The sequence below is a fragment of the Euprymna scolopes genome, chromosome 1 (genome assembly GCF_053919585.1).
Source record: "Euprymna scolopes isolate OS-2025 chromosome 1, ASM5391958v1, whole genome shotgun sequence".
Taxonomy (NCBI): Eukaryota; Metazoa; Mollusca; class Cephalopoda; order Sepiida; family Sepiolidae; genus Euprymna; species Euprymna scolopes.
The window spans coordinates 64066910-64083149 of NC_136482.1; positions in this window are offsets into that span (position 1 = coordinate 64066910).

Sequence of the window (16240 nt, forward strand, 5' to 3'; positions counted from 1 at the left end):
CTGGGCGATGAAAGATGGAGTGGCCTGCAAATTCACCAGATTTGAGCCCAATTGAGAACCTTTGGAGCATCATGAAGCGACGCCTCCATGCAAGTAGACGCCAATTTAAGAGCAAAGATCAGTTGTGGGATACTCTCCACGAGGTATCGCGAGGAAAAACTGTTGACGAAATCACAAATTTGACTAATTCTGTGGACCAACGTCTTTACAAGTCATTCATGGAAAAGGATCGCATATGCCCTACTAATTATGTCAACGTAGAAATTGCTACATAGTTATTGTATTCTAAGGATTTTTCTTAGTTCATTTAATGTTTGAATAATTATAAACCAGTTATGGGTATATTGTGTTTTTTTCTCCACTTCGTTAATAACGTGACACAGCGAAATCAACAGATATTCCTATTTTTTGCCATAGTTTCGCTAATACTAGTGTAAATACTTTTATTTTCAGACTGGAGTAGCTGAATAGTATTGTAAGCACTTTCTCAAAGTTTCATGAATTTTTATTGATTCGTTCCTTAAATATTTAAAAATATATAAACTCGTTAATAATTTTATGCGCAGTGTATGTATAATTTATCGATTCATCGTCATGGAGTGGATATAAATTGAACAAGTATTCATTCGATTTATTAATGTGTGTATAGGTGTGATGATGTGTACTCATACAAAAACATATGGGCGAACGGTTGGCTAATACTAATTTACAAAACGTATGTATAAATAACAGTTCGACCGTAACATTCATAATATAGTATTGAACAAGAAATAACTCATACCTTTTTATTAAATTTTTCCGGATGCACTTCCAAGTTGTTTTTTCTACTTTTTTTTTTACATCTTACTGTAATGTTCTACTACACATTCTACTAAATCGCTGTATTCAATTATTAATTTCGAATACATTATAGACATCATAGCGAATAACAGTAATATATGCACATTTATCACTATATATATATATATATATATATATATATATATATATATATATTAGTTTGGTGGAAAAATAAGGTCGTTTTATATATATATATATATATATATATATATATATATATATATATATATATATATATACTAGTAAAAGTACTCGTCGTTGACTGAGTTCAAAACCAACCTACAGAAAATGGACTCTGATTTATGAAAGTATGATAGGTTATGAAAAGGAAGGGTTGTAAAGAGATAGCTTCGAATTTGGGGGTATCAAAACCAAAGCAAAGTATGATGAAAGTAAAAATAAAATAGATACACACCATAATTTATTATACCATACTTGTTCACACTGAAACACGTATCATAATATTCTGTGGATCTATATTAAAAAACCTTGTTAAACTTTGTGACATATTTCCATTCTATAGAGGTCAGGCGCGAACGAACACCCCGTAATTTTATTATACCATATTTCTTCAAACTGAAACATAATTATCAAAGTATACTTACGCAGATAGATATGAAAAGTCTTTATTAAAGTTTGTGCCTATTTCCATTCTATGGAGGCCAGGCGCGAACGCAGACTCCACAATTTTATTATACCATCCCTATTTAAGTTAAAGCATACTCATCAAAGTATTATTATGTACATCTATATCAAAAACACTTGTAAACGTTTCTTTTTAAATTTAAAATTTTTTATTTCCATACTTTGTGGACCAGGCGCGAACGCAGACCCAACAACTTTAATGAACCACTGTTCTACCAGATCAAACATACCCATTCCTGTGTCTCGATACATCTTCTATCATTATATGCAATCAGTTTTTTAGAATAGTCAACCATATAGGAGCCTATTCGTGATCACACACACACACACACACACACCCCCCCCCCCCCCACACACACACACACACATTCAGCTTTATATTATAGATATATATATAGTTGAACGTAAAAAAACATTTTTTTTGCACCAACCTAATCTATCTATCTATCTATCTATCTATCTATCTATCTATAAAAGTGAACGTATCTGTGTGCCTGTGTGTCTGTCTTTCTGTCTGTGTGTCTGTTACATTTCCCTACGCAATAACTCTGTCAATTTTGGTCTACAGACTCGAAATTTTATATACAGGGTACTAAGATTTGGGAAAATCTTTGTAATCAGTTTTCGGCCAGAAATTTGGCGATTAATGGGTCAAAGTTCAACGATTTGACCTTTGAGAACTCTACCAAACTCCTCCGACAATTTTGGGTCTAAACATTTGAAATTTTAGATATAGGTTCCTTGGACATGGATCTAATTTAATAACTTGATTTGAGCCCAAGACAATATATTTTAAAGGGTCATAATAGAGGTAAAAGTTAAAAGAATTGACCGCTTTTTTTTGTTGCTCAACATACACCTCCAAACACCTGGGCAACGCCGGGCTGAAATGCTAGTATATCTACATATGCATATTGTGTATGATGCTTCACATGTTTCCAGTCATCGAATATGTAAAAGATTAGAGAATGTTTATAGCAATTGGTTAATGACAATATATTCTAAGCTTTTCTTCTTTGATTTCGATTGTAAGTCTTTATTGATGTTGTTTGTCTTAGTTTTTCAGTCGGGTTATTTAATGCTGGTCCATATGAATAAAACTATAGGAATAGCAACAAGAAAGTTACTTTTTGCTGAGACATGAATTAATACATGGCCTGTGTTTCATTTAAGGATAAGGAATAATAGAGTTGGCACGGAAGTTATATTTTGACATCTTTTACTTTTGCGTTGTTGTTAAATTAAAAACAGGAAGCTTATCAGATACACGTTTCCTAAAATATTATTTCATTAGAAACTAACCATACGTAACAGGCAAATTATCTATATCAGTCTATCGACGTTTACAATTTGCTGTGTTTTTTGTTTTGTTTTAAATAACCCAATTATAACATTTTAGTTTCATCATCCTATTTAAATACAAAATAATGTCTGATATCCCCCCCTCTCTAAAACTTGATATTCAACCAACTAGAAAATAATGCTTTTTAACGGAAGAATGGCACCGGGAATATTGTTGTGCTGCCATCTCACGTATTAAAGGTTTAAAGAATGGCTAAGTTTACTATTCAACGTCCTCACATATCATCTACATCTAATAGAAAACTAAAGAAAATGATAACATGTCTCTTTATTTTCTTTCTCTTCTGTCAGAAAGGAAAAAAAGGGAATATCAATAAATCGAACGCCTAAAACGACTTATGTCGTGATCAAGCCATTATTTTGATCAAAATTCGATTTGAGTTATGACTCACTGAAACTTATGTGAAAGTAACAATGATAGAGCATTATTTACGGTCGATGTTGCTTATCCATTTATCACGGGCCACGACCTTCCGTTATTCTACGTCGCTTTTGGGTAAGTGGATGTTTCTACAGTTGACAAAATCATGCGCTTCTAATACGAGAGTTTTGTTTTGATTATATAATAACACAGTAGTGTGATAGCAGCAACTCAACGGGGCTATGCTGCGCATTTGTAGTTTGTCAAACATGCAACTCATGAAAATCCATGTTCTTTAGAAATTGCTGAAGTTCAAATGTCAAATCGGTAAGTTGAATTTCTTCTGCATATCAGATAGTATTTCACACACACACACACACACACACACACACACACACACACACACACACACACACACACACACACACACACACACACACAGAGGGTGGAACGCTAAAATTGTCGCCATAGAAAAGACATGATTCCATTTCCGTTTGATAAAAACCGAGTTTCTTTGTTGTTGCATGTCATCTACTAGTTAGCTAGCTGAGTACAAATCCCAAGAGCGATAGGAGCCTTCTATTATGTCTGAAAGTGACACAATTTCAACGAGCGAGATCGAAAATACACCGCTGTATTACTCATGCTCTCTACCGATCCAAATTATGACAACAGGACCATTGCCAGCACCATGAAAATGCATATCCAGACGGTTCAACGCTTGAAGGCACAGGTCAACGAAGTTTCCGACCACTATTATGGTATTCTGTCTGGTTTTAAGCGAAGGCCACATTATGCCATCTCACATCTTCGAAGTCAACTTGAAAGTCAACACCAATGTGTATCTGAATGTACTGAAGCCTGTTCGGATCCTCTGGTGCAATCAGACCCTGGATGTGGCAGCAAGGCTCGGCACAGGCCCACAAGTACAAAGAGACCCAGACGTGGTTCCAGAAGAAGTGCTACAACTTTGTACACTTCTCTCACTGGACCCCTCTTCTCCTCCGACCTGAACCTGCTGGACTACTTTGTTTGGTCATACGTCAAGAACATCACCAACATGACTTCCCACAATGCAAAAGCCATCCGGATTGCCGCCATCCGCTGAGTATTAGTCGAGTCTCCTCTGGAACTTGTGAAAAGATATGCTCTCAGTCCTGAACTCGTATCGAGGCGGTGATTGAGGCTGAATGCGGCTACATTGAATAGATGGCAACTCTACTACATAATGAAGATACCTGAATTGTGTGTGTATATTGTGAAATATATACACAATTGAGATGAAGGGTTATGAGGAAGATTAATGATTTAACGAATTCTTCCTATCAGCAAAGCGACGGCTTAAGTATAAAAATTAATACTGACTCCAAAATCTTTAAATGACTTTGAGAATCGGCCGGTGCAATATTCTAAAACAATCCATTTTATTGATTGGACGTAGTAAAATATCTTTTCTGACTGCAGTTTATCGCAAACCAACTTTTACCATTCTTTATATGGATTGATGCTCATTTGTGTCTATCTTTAGTTAAATAGGATTATTAAGATATTATTATATAGAGCCCTTAGAATTTGTTCTTCCAGCAAATTCGTATACGAATTGAATACTGTCAAAGACATTTTCATTCGTAATGGTTATCTGGAGAATTGGACTAATTATATTATTAATAATTAAATAGAAAAATACAATTCTCCTATAGCCCTGGCTTCGTCCAAGTGTTCTGTTTATTTAAAACTACCGTGGATTGGAGTTGCTGGTCAATATTTGGGCAGACGTATTATTAGGTCTGTAACAAATTGTTTCGCTATTGCCGTATTACGGTTAGATTTCGGTGTAAGATCTGCATTCCCCCTAGTCACGAAAAAAGGTTTACTTCACATCACGCAAATAAATGTTAATTATGAATTTAATTGCCAGTGCGCTGCTGGCTACGTGGGTCGAACCTTCTTAAATTTGCAGACACGCATAAACCAACATATACCATCAGAAATTAGACTAGGAAAGCCACGTCATTTTTGCCTCTTTTCTGATTTGGAATCTGCCATTGGCCAACATCTAATTGAAAATCCAGTTTGTGCCAATATCTAAAAACTAGATTGTTTCAGAATATTACATCGGTCTGACTCTCCAAATCATTTTAAGATTCTGGAGTCAGTATTAATTTTGTCACGCAAGTCTTCGCTTCGCCAACATAAATACTTCGTTAAATTATTTTACTTGCTCGGAGATACACTTTAATCTTCCTAATATCCCCTCCATTTCAATTGTACATATATTTATATATTTTATATTATTGTATATATTTTTCACACTGATTCCCATTCGTATTTTCTTCCTTCTTTTTACTCGTATCTTCGAATATTTGCACTTGTGTGATAATTTAATTCGTTTTTTACATCTTTTGATATTCAATGATTAACTCATGATTAGTTTATTTGTGAAAAGGGCCCTAAGGTTTGTTCGTATATTATTTTCAAAGCGCGATGTATAGATTTGTACCGTTAAAAATTATATATATATATACATATTTAACATTATAAGATATTGTATAGTATAGTATAGTAGCTTTATAGCTTGAAAAGATGACTGATCAGTGAAGATTTAGAAAATATTTTATAAAAATGAACCGAAATAGTTCTCATCTTGTCTAGCATTTCTGTTTCATTAAAACAAATAAAAATGAATTAAAACTTACAAATTAAATAATAACAAAAAACACTGTTATATATATATATATATATATATATATATATATATATATATATATATTTAAGTCTCTAAAATATGGTTAAATTTAGAAATATTCGATGTTTTCTTGTGGTCAACTTGATACGCTTGGTTCTTACTTAAAGTCATTAAAAGTTCAATGATGTGAAATACTTTTAATAAAATAACTTTCAACTTATTTTAAGATAGAAAAACATACATCACTAATGCAAAATATTACATTGGATGAAACCATCTCCTTTCATATAGTTAGAACCACTAAAACCTCCATATAAAAAGTATAACCGTTGAAATGACACTTGTCAGCATTTAAGCACAATTTTTAATTTAAAAATTTCCTTTATTTAAATTAAGATACTATTGCAAGTATGAAAACAAATCTGAATTTTGTGTGTTGATAAAGATGGCTTTCTGTTAGGAAAAATATTGTTGAATCTGTCTTAGTAAGTATTATTCGTAGTCATCCTTGTTGGGCCACCGATTAATGTTGAATCTAAAGTTAGTCAAGCAAACAGGATGCTGAAGATTCAGGCCATTCAGATTCGGTAGTTGTCCGGGAATACATTGCAGTTAGATGAAATACCATTTGAAAGAATGAAGTGTATTCATTATTTTGCATTTACATTTGAAAATAGAAAAGCACAAAAGTGGCGCAACCGTTGTGATCTAGACCACTTTCTCCTAATTCTTCACGTTCGTATACATATTTTTCAGAACCTTTTATATTGTGCCTTGGACGTTTGTCTAGCTGTAGTTTACAATATAAGAGTTGCTTGGGGGGGCCAGCAATGTTCTATCCTTACCAGTTGACTATGTATGCTTAACTTCAGCTTATGTAGAACATTGCTGTTTGGTCTAAATAATTGCGACTTAAAACTCCGAATATGGAATCGTGAAGGAGCAACGGATTTAACGTTGGTTTTCTCTAAATTGATAGAAACCAAAACAGAAAAAAATTGTTAATAGTTAAGGAGTTTCACAGTACCTCTGAAACGTTTGAGAACACTAACGTTACACCCCTGAAAAAAAAACTGGAAGGGAAAACATTTACAAAATATATAGAGCACAAAATCGGTGTATGAATGCTACTTTGCTTAACACGTTTCATTATTATTTCAGAGAAAGTGGAATCGTGCCTTTGTATCCTTATGAAGTTGTTTAAGCATTTTAACGAATCTAAAACCAATTGTACTCGAATTTCCAAGGTAATTTTAAAAATTTATTTTGCTTGTGAATTGAAATTATATGTTACATATGTTACATGTAAATATTAATGTTAATAGCGAAATATTTTTTACTATAAAAAGAGTTTAGGATACTCAAAGCTGAGCAGCAACAGTCGGTGTTACGAAAAAGAAATGCTCTTTAAGCGACCAGCCCGACAAGAACCAAAACTGTGGTGTTCTTGATAACTAAATAAGGAACAACAACAAGAAAATGACAGAACTTGAATAAATAAGTTGTAATCATCTCCTAACATCATTCGCCTACTCCTGTTTCTGACCATAAATATCAGTAGTTGATCTTCACTCATGTTGGGCATACTCCTCCCCAAAGCCGAGCTCACATACGTAAATATCATTCCTAATTTTTTTCTCATAACTTAAGTAATTTAATTTACTGTAAACTACATCTTAATTATACATATCGCTTTTTAAACATAACCCTCCTGCAATTTAACAGCCTGCAATCTTTTGGAAATTCCTTGAATTACACTGCAGCAATACTCCGGACAAATGGCATCCCACTTTTCTTTAATTTTTGTACAAAATCCTTCCAAATTTGAAATTTTATGATTGCTGTTGCTTGATGTAATGCTATACATTTTCGATAGGATTGAAGTATGGAGATTTTGCAGGCCAATCCAAACACGGAATATCATGCTCTTCCAGGAACCTCTTGACATTGCCAGCTGTGTGAATGGGAGCATTATCCTGCATGAAGATGAGATTATCATCCAAATTCCGACCAAAGTAGGTTAGAAAATGCTCAGTCAACATATTAATGTACTTGGCTGAATTAATTCGACCTTGCAAGCGAACTATAGGCTCTGGACCATTGGTAATAATTCCCCACACCAAAACCGAACCTTCACCACCTTACAGCGTTGAAACTGAGCACCTAGCATTAAATTCTTCGTCTTTTCTCCAATGGACGTACTGCTTACCATCACTGCCTAGTCTATTGAACTTGCTTTCGTCGCTAAAAACACTTTTGACTAATATGAAGAATCATAATCTTCATTGCATCTGACGAAGTCCAGACGGCGATTTGTGTTCTTTACAGAAATTATTGGCTTGCGTCTTGCAACATACCCTCGCAAATTAAATTCCTTTAATCTGTTCTTGACAGTAGAAAGAGAACACTTTTTAACAAGATTGCACAGTTGTTGGATTTGGGGAGCCGTTTCAAATCTGTTTCTTAGGCTGCGGATTTTGATAGCATTGTCGTCCCTGTTAGAAGTAACTCTAGTACGACCAGATTTGAGGGCACCACGAACACTGCCGGTGTTGTGGTGCTTTTGCACAGTCATTCGTACTGTTTTCTCATCACGCTTAAATCTGCGGCCGATTTCTCGATTGGATAAACTTGGAGATTAATGAGCTCCTGACGATCACTACGAGAAAGTTGTGGCATATGGACTAAATGTTACGTTGTATAACCTGGAACAGCAACAATTACGATTAGAGAGGCTTTGCTGCCTGTTGGTGGATATTTTAAACTGATGTAGGGGCGATAATTTAAGCTCGTTTTAAGCGAATTTGTTGCTGCGGACTTTGTTTTTGACTCCTCCATTTGAAGTTTTAAGCGAATTTGTTGCTGCGGACTTTATTTTTGACTCCTCCATTTGAAGTTATTTTTTTTAAATTGACGTGAACACTAGAACATTCCAAATAAAAGTCAAATATGAACAGGTAATAATATAGAGGAATAAAAGGCGAATGAAATGAGGTGTAGGTTGTTTAAACAGTTACATTAAATTTAGCTTAAATTTGTAGTTTTTGAAAAAATTACAAGCGCGGACTTTCTTTTTGCTGACACTGTAGCATATTATTAACGTTAACTTGTAATAATTAACGTTAATAATTATTATTTAGCTTATTGATCATAAAACATTTTTTAACATGTAATATATTTTTGTTTAGTTTTTTTTAGACACACCAAAAACGATTCCAGACTCAAAGTCCACATTAAACAGTGTTCGGTCAGATCCATTTCCTGATATTAAACTTCCAGTAGGAGTTTCAGTTTTTCAAATTTATTAAATTATTCATTAAATTGTTAGGTGAAAGTACAGAATAGTGAGTAAATCCCCCTCTTCATTTTAAGAATGGCTTTATAAATAATAACATTATTATTTCAGCATGCTGAATAACACGCAGAAGATTATTTAGAAAACCATTTTTAACGTATAGTGGGTTTTTGAAATTATTCCGTACTTTCAACCGAAAATTTAATGAATAATTTTATAAATATAAATCAGTGCAAAACTTAGCAAACAATACGAGTAACGACCCAAAACGGGAAGTATTTAATATTAGGAATTAACCTGCCCGAACACAGTTTGCTGTGGACTATAAGTCCGGGAATCTTCGTGTTTTATTCTTTCTTTGCACTCAACGCAAAGATTGGTTCAAATATTGTTTTTAATTAACAATGTATTTTAACAAATTTATTAAACGTTTTCATAAATGCTATTTATTTATAATTATTTATTTTTTTAGCTTCCATAGCTTTTTAGACAAATAAAGTTATATTTTCTTACATGCATGCTTCTACGTTTCTGATTTTGTGAGATGAGGATTGGCTATGCGTATTATTTGTATTATCGAACTACAGTTCTCATCTTTAATGCCATTTTCACAATGTTTCGGTAGATGTATCTTGTCAAACTTGTCAAAATGTTTGTATTGACCTGGGGAACCTGCACGGATATACGAACCCAACCCTTTATTTACTTTATGTTCTCGTTCTGTTAGCCAGGACTTGATAGAGCTCCTAAGTAATTCGCAATTGTAAATTCTAAACACAAGGCTAGTATCAATTTTTGTTTCTTTTCATTCTTCAATAGTGAACAATTTAAGTATTAACTAGCACTTCAGCAATTTGACAGGAGCAAAGGTGCCAAATGTGATTTGATCATTCTGCGTTACGTGACTAAACCAATTAGCCATACACCCCCCCATATATATATATATATATATATATATATATATATATATATATATATATATATATACTGCTGTACCCTGCCACGCGTTGCTGTGGCTCAAATTGGCGCAATGGAAAAAGTTCCAATATGAGAAAAAGCATGTGTCTTATAGGTTTAATTTTCCATTTTGCATGGGTACACAGTTTTTGTTGTTCCATTTTCTTAGCTGATATAGAGATTTTCCGGTTTGGTGACTCTTGAATACGTAACATAAATTGTCCATGTGAAAAAACAGTCAGTGTGTAACTGTAAGGCCCACAATTGTAAAGATTGTTCCCTGTGCTTTGTTGATGGTTATTGCAAATGACAATAAAATTGGAAAGTTCAATTTCCTAAAGTGTAATGATGTATCTGGTGGAATCATAGGAATGCATGGAATGAAGATATATTCATCTATGAAAGGTCCTGTTCAGATTGTTGTTTCTATGATATTGTTTGTTAATTTTTTTTTACTGCAAGCTATGTGCCATTGCAAAGCTTGGATTGGTTTATATTTCACAACATGATAATTAGTACACCAAATTTCAGTTGCAATACATGCGGTGGCATCCCTGGCAAATATAGCTGTTGGATAATAAACCGCTTTATCTGCTTTCACAACAGTGTCGATGGATTTGTATTTGACTACCTCACTTGGAATTTTACATTGAATAATAGCGTTAAGTTCATGGGCATCTTTGTATTGACCTGCAAGAATAGCTCATTCACTCAGTCAAATGGAATTCTTATAATTTAAATATCTGCAAAAAACCGTTTAAAATAACTATTCTTTTGATGAAGTAAATTACAGAAATTACAGAAAAGTCCAAGAATTTTGCCCTTAACTCTGATCAGCTGGCACTTTTTCGTACCCAATTTCCCACAAGTGATGCAAAAGTTTTTGTACGGATCGAACAGTCGGCAACTGGACATGCACATTTTGAGTTAAGTTTAATGCCTTCACATGGAACAAAAAAGTAGAGTATTTGAGGCAAGCATTTATTTCATCTGCTGGTGTTGATTGAAGAATAATAGGTAACATTTGTCTGAAATCTCCTGCACGCAATATTACTGCATTCCCAAATGGTCTGACATTGCCACGCAAATCTTGCAAGGATCGACCAAGAGCCTCAAGTGATTTTTTGCGTACCATTGTGCATTCATCCTAAACAATAAGTTTGCATTTCTGCAATATTTTTCCCCATATTGGATGTTTTGGAGATGTCGAACATGAGATTTTTGAAAAATTGAATGTTTTAAAGTAGAATAAATAATTCTTCTACTTGGCAGCAAGGTCGCAGGTATTCCTCATGCAGCAAGGGCTAAGGCTATGTCATTTTGTTACCAAATGGCTGCCAAAATCAATTTAATTAGAAAGGTTTTACCAGTTACTTCTGGCGCTGTTCAAGGTAGCAGTAATTTCCAAATGATTTCTATTCTCACAGTCAGTAAATTAGGTGACTAAAATAGGATTTATCCATGTTTTGACAATGCCTTATTCACTGTAATTAATTTAGGAGACTAAAATAGGATGAGGAATTAGAGATGGACAGATAGAGAGGAAGATATATAGATAGAAAAGAGAAAGTTAGAGGAAAATAGAGATAGAGAGATAAAGGGATTGATAGATAAACAGAGAGAGGGGGAGAGTTAGAAATAGAGAGGGATGAGACAGAGGAAAGGAGAGAGATAGAGGGAGTTAGAGAGAGAAAGGGGCTTAAAGAGAGATGGAGAGGGTGATATAGAGAGAAAAATAGATTGAGAGAGAGAAAGGGAGAGATGGATAGAGAGAGATATTAAGAGAGGAAGAGAGAGGGGGAGAGAAACAGAAGGTGAACTACACTTCACCGTTTGTTTCCTCGTTCAGTAGAGAAGAAATCTGTCGAGACTGAGGCAATTTTAATGTTTTGATATTAACCAGAATACTCCCTTTTTTTTGGGGGGGGCTAGATTTTCCTCACATTAGAAACCGACCGGGTTATCTGTACGTTCACTTAACAAATTAATAAAAGAAAAACATATTATAAAATTTGAATTTAACATGAAATACTATTTTAAAAAATAGCACGATAACATAAGTGCATAAGTGCCACTTTAAGTACTCTATGGGCGTTGAGTTCCATGGCGACCAGCATAATTATTTAATGGTCGCTCCCTTAGCCCCCCCCCTAGCAAGGCTAATGCATGCGCACGTAACATTTTTTTATTTACTGACGTTGGCTTAGTAACTAAACGATTTATTGATAATTTCGTAACCCTTAAACGCATGCCGGAAGATTTAAATTGGTTCATTTTTGTTGTAATGAAAAAAAAAAGTTTCATTCAAAACAAAACCAAAAACACATATTAATGATAAATGATTTATTATTGTATTCATTGAAATTTACTAATTTTTAAATAAAAAAGTAAAAAAAAAGTTACTAAAAAATAGTTGCTTATGTGCGCATAAACACTTTTTTTTTTTTAGATTAGGTCCACCTTGGAATCACCCCCCCCCCAACCTCCAAATCTTAAGAACAGCTTCCGGAATAAACACCACTTTTGGAGGGGGGCTATTTGCAAAATTTAACTGATATTTGTTGTCAGCATACCCACCCGAAAATACTATTAAAAAGAAAGGAGGGGTTCTGTGCTCGTGGCAGAGAAGTAGATTTATTTATCAATGGGGTTGTATTACTGTACACATAGATTCGAAAAAGTTGTCAAAAAACAAATATATAACAAATAAATGTTATCAAAGGCAATATAAGTTACTTTTCTACCAAACTGGATATATTTTTCGTGTTTTTATTCAATGTAATATGTTTATTCAGCTCGAAAACCATACAGTGTTTACCGATGTATTGGAACATTCAAGATGGCGTCTTATTCTCTCTTTAACACGGTAAGTGTGGGATAAGATGTTATAAATAAAAAACCGGATAAAATACTGTTAAAAACTCGCTCAATATATGTTACCGTGACATAGGTTGACATATATTCGGCGTGTTTTTAATAGTATTTTGTATAGTTTTTTATTTATAGCACCTTTTTCCATACTTACGATGTTAAAGAGGGTGTGAGACGCCATCTTGAATTTTCGAATACATCGGTAAACACTGCAAACCCATGATTTAGTTTTTTTTTTTAAATTTATTTATTTATTTTTTTACATTAGGTCCACCTCCACAAATGTTAAGAACGACTTTCAGAATAAACACCATTGGGGGGATATTTAAAAAAAAAAAGTAGATAAAAGTCGTCATTTAAAAAGAAATTTAAAATCAAATGTTTGTAAAAGTGAGAAATTATTAATAAATGTTTAGTAACATTTTTCGGTGCTAATGCAGAGAGTGGTCCGCGCTATTTTTTAAATCGTGTTTTTTTTTTTAATTCCAACCAATCTTATATCGAAAAACAAAAAAAAAAAAACCCTCAAAAACCAAGCGACAAACTTTTTTTTTTGGGCCTTATATAATAAAGAAAAAATGTGTAAATTAAAAAATTTGGAAGATAAACAAATGAATTATGTTTTTTTTTTTACTTACTAAACAGAAAATGCAATCTTTCGTCAATTCGTGGCTGTGAAATGAATCGAACCGGAGGTTCAGTTTTATCAACAGAACAGATTCGCACCACGGTTAAAAAATATATTTATTTTATTTAATATTTTAATAATTCGCGAGGTAAATTTATTTTAATAACATAAAAACATGCCTCGACTCTAAAGATGGGTTGTCTGAAAATTTCAAATACATTGGTAACGTAGAAATATGGTTTTATTCGTTTGGAACGAACCAAATTTACATTTATGTATATATATATATATATATATATATATATATATATATATATATATATAAGTTTCGTGGTTAAATTTTAAATTCTGAAAAAAAAAACCAACTTATAGAGACACATATTCGATTTAAGAATTTATTGTTTGACAAAAGGAATATATAAAGGGTATATCTCTATATGTTTTTTTTTCAGAATTTAAAATTGAACCACGAAACTTATATATAGCTCTATTCTTAAATATTGAGCTTTTACTTTTTTAGCTAGAATCACCTTGAAAGTATTACTTTAAGTAATATCTATCAGGATTTTTCATCTGATTTCTATCAGTGTCTTATCTCGCTTATCTAGAAGCTCCCTTTCCCTGGTTGAGCTTTTCTATCCTTACCAAAAATGTTTGACAAGGAATATATAACCCTCTCCGTTAAAAATATTCCCGTTTCCTCTAATTCATCTTTCATCCACAAGCTTACTGCATTTCATTTCCTCTGATGATATGATTCATTGTTGAAAATCAATGGATTAAGGAAATTAAAATAACCCCCTTAATATATTTCTTTTATCAAACAATAAATTCTTAAATCGAATATATGTCTCTATATGTTGTTTTTTTTTTCCAGAATTTAAAATTTAATCACGAAACTTATATATTGCTCTATTCTTAAATATTGAGTTTTTCCTTTTTGGCTAGGATCCCCTTCAAAGTATTACTTTAAGTAATATCTATCAGGATTTTTAATCTGATTTCTATCAGTGTCTTATCTCGCTTATATATATATATATATATATATATATATATATATATATATATATATATATATATATATATATATATATATATTACATTTAAGATATCCGATGTTAAACCTTGTCAATTATGTTTCATATAGTTTTAAATTTAGAAAATTACTGCTAATTAATATGTAATACTTTACACATTTGAAACTTACGAAGCTCAAATAGTTATTCTCATTCCATATTAACGTTTGCTTATTTTCCATCATTTAAATTAAACTTCATCGTCTTATTTTACTCCAGTTTATTGATTTCCCTTAAGACACTTAACATTTATTTCCTTTCTTTATCAAATACATAACCAAAGAATAAAGATATTAAAATGGAGAATTTAACTTTAGATTAAATTTTTCAAAGAAAAACAAGTTTTATATTTCTCAAATGAATATGATTCTTATATATTGCAATCCGTTCTCAACAGAAGTCGTATGCTAATCAAAAAAATAGTTTTTTAAAGGACTCTTTCGTTTTTGGAAACTAATAAAGTTGATTTCTATTTTTCTGCCAACTTTTAATCATTTTTGGTAGATTTAAATGCTATTATTATAATTCGTTTCTCAACGGCCTCTTTATTTATACTCAATGACTTGATCTTTTTTATTTTTCTCGCGGTATCAAATTTACATTTAAGATTGATTAGTTTTCCATCGGCGAGGGAATTCACTGGGAAATAAGTAGAAAAAAATCGCTTAATCAGGACAAAATTTTAACAGTATAAAAAAGGTAATTCATTATTGAGAATCCAAACTTTTTGTCAAGCTACTGTTTTTAATAGCAATCTACTTTCATATGTCACAGTAATATATGCTCCTCCGGTGTTCAGTTGACAACATTATCATCTATTCAGATATGAAGATGGCAATAGTAAAGCAGTGGCTAGCAGCTGCAGATACGTTCGAATTCTGACAAGGCTATTACAGCAATATTATTAAAAATGACGTATATAAGTAAAATACGAGATTAAATTAGTTCCAATCGTTGCTGGGGATTTTCCCACTTGTCTTAAAAGCGAATAATATCGAAAGTGATTTGAACAATGGTAATCTTATATTAAAAAAAAAACATGCGCTAAAATTTCGATTAGTGAATCAATACACAATTACGAATATCCTGACGATTGTCTCTAAACGAATATCCACAAATTCGATAAGGCAGAAGAATCTAAGGAAGCAAAACATTTAGCAAGGTTGGCCTGAAAGTCTTTTTACTAAAATCAACTTTACGGTACCATTGAACAAACATTTAATGTGATCGGAGTTTTCTTTGCTAAGAGGACAATTCAGGTAATTGTCGATGACCTTACATCGAAACATTAAAAGAACGCGAGAATGCTTCAAGAGGAGATATTTAGACATTATTCCTGATCTTCATAAACGATATAGTTGTGTTTGAGGTGAATGTCTTTGCTGATGACACCACATCTTATTGGCGGTATGAAGACAAACTGTAAATGTCCCACGGTTTGTAATGGAAAGAGAACAAAAACAGAATTTAATGCTACCAAGACAAAGGTCCATTTCGTTCAACAAGAAATGAAATACCT